Below are 7,338 nucleotides of genomic sequence, written 5' to 3' on the forward strand. Positions count from 1 at the left end.
GTTTGGTAGTTTAGGATTTATCATTATGGGCCTTATATCCACATATGATGGGAGGATAAGCTCAAGGGATAAGAGGTGAAGTCTCCAATATAGGATCAAATATGGTTCGAGTTGTTTATCCATGGTAAATAGTTAAAATAACCTTGGAAGATTCTAGAAGAGGAAGCTTCAATTTTTTTTTTTATTCCCGAATTTCTAGAATCAGTGCACCACATAAGGGAGAAACCGGTGCTAGCAAGTACAGGTCTACAAAGGTGCAATGATCACTATTAACACAGGTGACCAAAGAAGCAAGGTGCACTAGGGATAAAACAATGTTTTTGAGCAATTTGTCCTGAAAACTCATAATTTTTGGAGACGTCATGTTTAAGGCTTTGTGAAGGGATAATGAAAATATGGTCATGGATATTGATTGATCCTATTTGCATGCATATTGACCAGATGTGTCAAAATGGCCTATAACATATTTCCCCCTAAAATACAAAGTCAGAAGTGGAAACTGATGATTGAAGTGCTTTACCTTGTGACAAGTCTGAATCAAGAACAACTAATCGATATCATCATCTATCACAATACATTTTCACAATGATATCACTACTAAGGGAGGCATACCCATGCTCAACATATAAACTAACATTTCAGGAACGATGATCAAGAAGTATCATCCACTGAGGACAAAGTGTGGACCCATGCTTGGATGACTATTTGTATGATCATAGCCATCATAATTTATAATCTTGTTTTAATCCTGAAATTGCATCCTGGATAGATGAAACTAGATCCAGGGTCTTCTATCTTTTTTACTCTATCATCCAATGTACAAGTATAACCATGTGAATAAATGAGCTGGAGTCGAACATGGTAGACACCATCTAATTACTGGCTAATGATGTAAGCCATTAACAGACACGAGAGAAACCAACGATGATGTTAATGGCTCTCAAGGTACCATATTATAATCCGTATGGCATGAATGAATGAGTTGAAGTCGAACACCATATGGAATCTTTTGGTTGAATTCCAACGATGAAGAGTTGTCACTGAGAGCGAGGAAACTTTCCATTGATGTATGCAAGCCCCAAGGTACCAAATGGAGTTTCTAAGTCAACTTCTTGGATAATGAGCTGATGTTGATAGGAAGAGACCCATAGCAGGAAGGCCTTGATGTATCCCCTATCAACGACACAAAACAAGTATCAATACTTGAGACAAAATGATGTTGATGTGAAGTTGAATTAGGAACGACATACATGAATGAAGGCTTAGGAGTATTGTAGCAGATATCAAATGAAGGACTTCTCTTGAACATATCAATGACATTTTATGGAGTTGGCAGCATTGACCCAAAACTAAATGCGGAGGTTTCTACTATGGTATGATGAACCAAAGAGACAAGAAGATTTCCCAACCCAATAGTCAAAAAGATGAAATGTGAGAGTTTCATGTTCAAGAGCAACTCACTTCCATTAATAGGTCAAGTACCCGGTTTTCCTAATTTCCCCAACCATTTATGGTCAACACCTCTTTTTTTTTGACAAGCTTGAGGAGGATATCATACGCTTGACCTGGAAGTTCATCCTTTGGATGAATCCCTATGATTGTTTTTAATGAACCATGAGAAGGAGTGGTTCGGTTCTTCATTTTCGACGAGTCCAATGTTGTTTGATGCTTTTACGAGTCCAGCAAAGGTGTAACATCACATTGTTTATTTTTATTTATTTATTATTTATTATTTATTTTTTATTTTTTTTATATTTTTATTTTATTTATTTTTATTTTTATTTATTTATTTATTTTATTTATTTATTTATTTTTTAAATTTAAATTTAATTTTAATTTTAATTAATTAATTTTTTTAATTATTTATTTATTTATATATATATATATATGTATGTATATGTATATGTATATGTATATGTATATGTATATGTATATGTATATGTATATGTATATGTATATTTATTTATTTATTTTATTTCATTTATTTATTTATGTTATTTATTTTCTTTTTTATTTTTATTTTATTTTATTTTATTTTTTTCTTCAGTTTTTAGAGAGTTTGAAAAAGAGGCAAAAGAAAAATCCAAAGGTTCCTTTTTGTAAATAGTCTCTTGAGTCTGAAAAGGTAGAAAAAATACTCAGGAGAACCTCTTAGCCATGTTCGACTAAGGTATTCCTTTTTCGTAAATAGTCTATCTCAATCTGGAAAAGGGTTAAACTTATACTGAGTAGATGTATTTTCATTTACTTTAACGAGTTTGAAAATACAAGTGCTCGACAATATTTTCATGTTTAGGGAGTTTGAAAAAAGCTGAAAGAGGACTCTAGGGGATTCCTTTTTCATGTGTTTACAGAGCCCGAAAAAAGCGATAAAAGTATGCTCCTTCATAAAAATGATTTGTTTCGACTCAAAAATGTTATTAAATCCTTCAAATAATTATTAACTTGCTTAGAACACCATCAAAACATTAAAAATATATGATACATAGTAAAATTAGGTCAAAGTTAGGTCAACATAACAAAATATAATAAAATAATCACAAAAATGACCATAAATTGGAAAAAGTAATTTCATTTTTTGCCATTTGCATTTTACCTCTTTGTGAGTGAGCTTTGAGTGGTTTTTTCCCCCAAACTTTAGTAGCTAATTGCGACTAATGCAGTTGATCATTTTCGGTGCCATCACTTCTAGGCAGGAGATCTTACCTTTCTCTTTCTTTTCACAGTTCTAGTTTTTTATTTCATACAATTTTTTCAAGTTTTGAGTGCTTTGGGGCTTTATTTTTGCACCCTATCTCCAACACACCCCATCAATGTCGAAAAGTGCATTGGTCTAGGAAAAATATAACTGGGAAGAGCACTTCAACGCATATCCCACAGAAGGGAGGATGTGTTGCAGTGCTCTGTCTTCCTTTAGCAGGGTGCTTTGGATGCATTTCAAAAAATTGTTTTGCTATTTTTGCTCAAATTTTTGTTAGGGTCCAAACCTAACCCCCTTATTTATGTAATAGGGTCGAGTCATAGTTATAGTTAAGTAAAGAGTCAATAAAGCCCATATTAATAATTGTAAGTGGTTGACCTGCATTTAAAGAAGGGACCACAGTTAGTTGCAAATGGGCCATGGTATTAGATAGATGGTATTAATAAGAACCATGGTATTGACCCATGGTATTGCATGTATGAATCCTATATAAAGGATAGAGACTCCCCTCAAGGAGCATCATGTCTTATTTTGTAATTGAGCCCAGCTCTATTGGAGGTTTCCCCCTTGAAGAGGCAAGTGAACATTGCTTTCCTTTCTGAATAATAAAATACTTGTTGTTATTTCTTATTGTTCTATGTTCTGGGTATATTTATTCACATATTTGGTATTCTGGTATCTTATCGCAGGTCAAGAGCATAACAAGTGGTATCAAAGCACTTTCCAGGGCCAGTAGGATCTCCATTTTTAACAAAAAAAAAATTTGGCTAGAGACGTGTTCCGGTGTCTTTAAACCACATGATTTGTCGTTGAGCGCATAAACCTGCGGATTTTAGGAGGAATGCACATAGGAAATACAAGAGGTGGTCACGCTTGTTGGACTCCCTTGTAACCCCTGTGGGTGCCCCTTTGAGTAGTAGCGCATTAGACAGAACCGTGCACAGACTATCTTCCAAGTACCCTCTGGGTATATTGAAAGACCCCTAGGCTCTCTTGAAACCTCGCCATAGATAAACCGTCGACCGTCTTGCTGCTACAGTACATCGAGAACAGCACTCGGGGAGATTACTCGCGCATACGATAGGGTAGTCAGGTTGTACGGCTAAGGGTACGATTGATCCTCCTTGGTTAGTGCCCTAAAAGATTGGGCCGAGTACTATTGTCAGACCCTTATGTATATTGCGATCTGTAGCACCTGACACTCCTTGAGACCATAGTTCCCTTGTCTCTCTCTAGATCACGCATCATCTTTGCTAGATCAGATCTAGCAGGTGGGGTTCTATTGCAGTTGCAACAATTAGTTCCACCATTCAGATCTCTCAGATCCGCCATTCAAATCTGTTAGATCCGCTAATAAGATCTATCAGATCCGCCATTCAGATCTAGCTGTTGGGTTCTGTAGCAGACGCCACAATTAGATCTGCTATTCAGATCTAGCAACAGGGGTTCGATCATTGCCACATTCCTACTCATACTCTACAGTTGAGGGTTAGCTGACAGATCAGACTATTTGTGTGGGCCCCTATACCTGGGCGTGATTCTTGCAGGACATTGGGCAGAATTGACTTTTCTAGGATTCAGCTACTGCAGTATTCCTAAGCAAGGAGTAAAACTCCTTTCGGAGTAAAAAAAAAAATCAGGTCGATGAGCTGAGCAAGGTGGTACCATTCACTTTTTAGCACCATAATTTTTTTTTGGGTGGTATCAAATTTTAAGTGCACCAGATCGGTGCATGGTACAAACCAGAGCTCAAGCTATGGCCAATGAGAAGATCAACACCCTTGAACAAAAGTTGGACATAGTACTGTCATCGCTCAAGACCTTAGCTGACACACTCACAAAGGGCAAGTCGGAGGAACACTCAGAGGCATATGCTTTCAATGAAAACATTGAGGGTGAGTCTAGCCATTCTCTTCACCTCTTTGGCAACCACCAATAGTCCCAGATGTGACCACCCAAGCTGGACATGTATAAATTTGATGGCTCTCATCCGGCCACATGGCTAGCACAAATGGAGCAATATTTCACACTGAATCACATCAGAGATGATGTGACTCAGCTTAGTGTGGGTAGCATGTGTAGAGCCTCAAACTTGCACTTGATTATCCATCATTACCTACAGCTTTTCTTCACTTATCCCTCTCTTTTGCTCTATTTTCCGCCCAGATCATTACATTTGATGTCTCTAAGCATAATTAGTTAACTTTGCTTATGTTTTACTGTTGGTTTAGATTTTTGACATATAAACAGAGTTTCCGCAGCTGTTCAGCAATTCCGCAGCTGTTCAGCAATTCCGCAGCTGTTCAGAGATTCCGCAGCCTTTTTGTTGTTTGATATGCTCCACGTGTCTTCTCAAGGAACGAGCCACATGGGCATGTTGGGTTGGATGTACACATGGATCGTATGCTATTGGTTGAGCCAAACCAGTCACGTATGCCCTTGGTCAACGCAGGTACTCCCTCGGTCAAACGGTCAAGTTCTAAACGGTGGCATGAGAGCCGTGAACAGTTGGGACACGGAACCGTAGCTGGCACCTCCTCCACGCCACGAGGACAGCTAAAGACAGGATCCAAGCATAGATTTGTCTCCCATGATGACCGTTTCCCTTAAAAGTGCACGGAGTTACCTACGTGTTTGCTGCACAAGCTAATTAGCTAAGACTGCGTGTTGCTGCGTAGTTAATAGGTTAGGCTGTAGTTGCTTAATTCACGCAGAGAGTAGTTGCCTCTGTGCTTATAAATAAGCGTGTGCCAACGCTTGTAGATTAGCTTTTTGAGTATTGTAATTGCTGCGCTGATTCTGTTATAAAAACTCTGTTTTAGAAGGTTGTTCCTACAGCACTTTTCACTGTATTTTGACATGCTGGTTTTATAAAAAGAAGACTGTTCTGTTCACCTTTTCGTAGCTGATCTTTTAAGTTGGTTGCGTGGATGGAGGGCCCCCATCTATGACAGCCCGTGTACATAGTGTTTGGTTTCATTTTCATGCTTTTAGCAATTTCTATTTCTTTCATCATGTATCATAGTGTACCATTTGATCTTATGTCATTTCATTTCCAGCCTTTATTTTAAACTGATCAGTATTGTTCTTTTGCAGGTTTTTAACCCGGGATTGTTTTTGTCTTTGTGTATTTGCTTTCTATCTGATGGTATTTTCAGTTGACAGATTCAAAGTTGCTGCCTTTACTCTATTTTCATAGCTGATTTCTAGTTTAGTTTCTCAAAGTTGTATGTTAACACCTGGATGGTCTCTTTATCATAAATTGTTCATCTTTAAGAGATCAGATTACTAATAAATTACAGCTGGCTTTGAGTACTTTTTAGACTAATCTTTAACTACTTTCTAATCGTGCTTCACATAATTCCATGTGCTGAAAGCAGAGAGTTAGGAAGAGCTGAACATTATAACTAGTCTTTAAAGTAGATTTTTCTTATTTTTGATCACTTTTTAAACTCATCTCTAACTACTTCCTAATCGTGTTTTACATAGTACCATATGTTGGAAGCAGAGAGTTAGGAAGAGATAAACATTATCATTGGTTTTTAAAGTGATTTTCTTACCTTTTTATTTGCAGCAGCATGAATGGTGTCTAGTGCCATTAGAAAGTGGTTATTTGCTTTCAGTTCATTTCAAGTTATTTATTTCTTTCAAGCTTTTTCTTTGCAAGTTTAGAAGGTAGTTAGAAATCACCTGTAACACACACTCACTCATCTAGAAATCACCTTACACACACACTCACTCATCTGTTTATAAAAACTCCATTCCATCTTAGGAAGATAAATTGACCACAAACAACACCCCCAAACGACAAAAAGATCTAAGAGGTTGCTTAAGTACATATAGTACACCTTCACTTCATCAGCTTACGAGCCCCGGGTTGAAAATTAATGACATCAATTTAGAAACACTAAATTGACTAAACATTTTGGCACCGTTGCCGGGGAAGTGAAATTAAGTAGCCATATTCTTAGAAAAAAAAAAACATAAAAATTTCAAGGAAAGAAGTTGATAACCTATCAAAGTATGCTCTCCTCTTGCACTTCAAGGTGATCTGAAGGATCAGAAAAGAGAAAGTTATTGATTTGGTAGTTTCTTGAGTATGCTCTCTTCTTGCACCTAGAGTGAACTGGAAGATCAGAAAAAGAACTATTAACTTGACTTGAAGAAAAATAATAAAAAATAAAAAATGACATGCATAGAGCTAGAGATTCTAGGGGAAGGTTTTTAGCTAGAGCTCAAAGTTCAATTTTTACAAGTCCATCTGCTTCAAGGGATAGACAAGAGACACCTCCCTTATCTCCAACCGACACTCCTAGTCCTAGAATTCCTGGAATTCAAGAGCCAAGAGTTGACTCTCCTACACCTTCTATTGAATTTGAACCAGGAAGAGATTCTTCTCTTTCTCCTACAGAAAGACCAATTGTAATTGAGGAAGTGGAATCATCTGAAGAAGAAGGAGAAATCTCTTCTCATTCACCTTTTGTATAGGAACCAGAAGATTTTGAAATCCTTAGGAGAACCATCATGGCAGAGGAAGAAGGAGGTGGTAGAGGTAGAGGTAGAGGTAGAGGAGGAGGAGGAAACAACAACAACAATAATGGAGGTAGAGGTCCCCTTGGAGGAGGAAATAGAGATGG

This window comes from Pinus tabuliformis, chromosome J (assembly GCF_031772625.1).
Source record: "Pinus tabuliformis cultivar Carrire ecotype Pingquan chromosome J, CPIR1, whole genome shotgun sequence".
NCBI classification, from domain to species: domain Eukaryota; kingdom Viridiplantae; phylum Streptophyta; class Pinopsida; order Pinales; family Pinaceae; genus Pinus; species Pinus tabuliformis.